The sequence below is a fragment of the Penaeus monodon genome, chromosome 22 (assembly GCF_015228065.2).
Source record: "Penaeus monodon isolate SGIC_2016 chromosome 22, NSTDA_Pmon_1, whole genome shotgun sequence".
Classification (NCBI taxonomy): domain Eukaryota; kingdom Metazoa; phylum Arthropoda; class Malacostraca; order Decapoda; family Penaeidae; genus Penaeus; species Penaeus monodon.
Genome location: NC_051407.1, coordinates 39,148,157 through 39,148,721, shown reverse-complemented (window position 1 = coordinate 39,148,721; position 565 = coordinate 39,148,157). Strand labels below are relative to the sequence as shown.

Here is a 565-nt window from a genome sequence, read left to right as displayed (position 1 = left end):
TCTCTTGTCTTTCACCCTCCCTCTCATTCTTCCCGAAGTCTGTTTATCTCATTTTCGTCCATCACGTTTTGTTCTCGGCGCACGGACGCTTGTCGCATTACATTTCAGAGAGCTCGGGGGTAATAAGCCATATCAATTCGACAATTTCATTTCTCCGGTTAGCAGAGCGGCCGCTAGAGGGCTATTGCGGAGGAGGATCCAACCTGCCAGAAAAAGCCCGCCAAACCCTGTAATAAACGATCGGAACATTTATAATGGGGTGTCGGTAACTTGCTGATTATTGCTTTGCCGAGGACGAGAAGAGGAGAAAGAGGGAGAATGTGTGAGGTTAAGGAAGACGAGGGATGAGGAAATAATGCGGAATGTTTTGTATACCTGTTGCAACTTTGCTTACTAAAACGGAGAACGGCGAGAAATGGATAACGTAGAAGACAAGAAAAGGGGAGTGTTATGGCATTAAACACTGGCAAGCTGATGACCATGGCAACGCAGAGGGCATCATGGCAATAGAAGAGAGCATGCCAGGGCGCCGCGGCCGGGCAGAGGGGCAGGCGGGCAGCGGGTC

At 49.9% G+C, this 565-nt stretch overlaps 1 protein-coding gene across 1 annotated transcript in view; it reads left to right on the top strand.

Moving 5' to 3' along the window:
• Window positions 1-565, top strand: part of LOC119587126 (protein patched-like) — a gene marked incomplete at its 3' end in the record, with an annotated part of 106,921 nt that overhangs the window by 52,624 nt on the left and 53,732 nt on the right.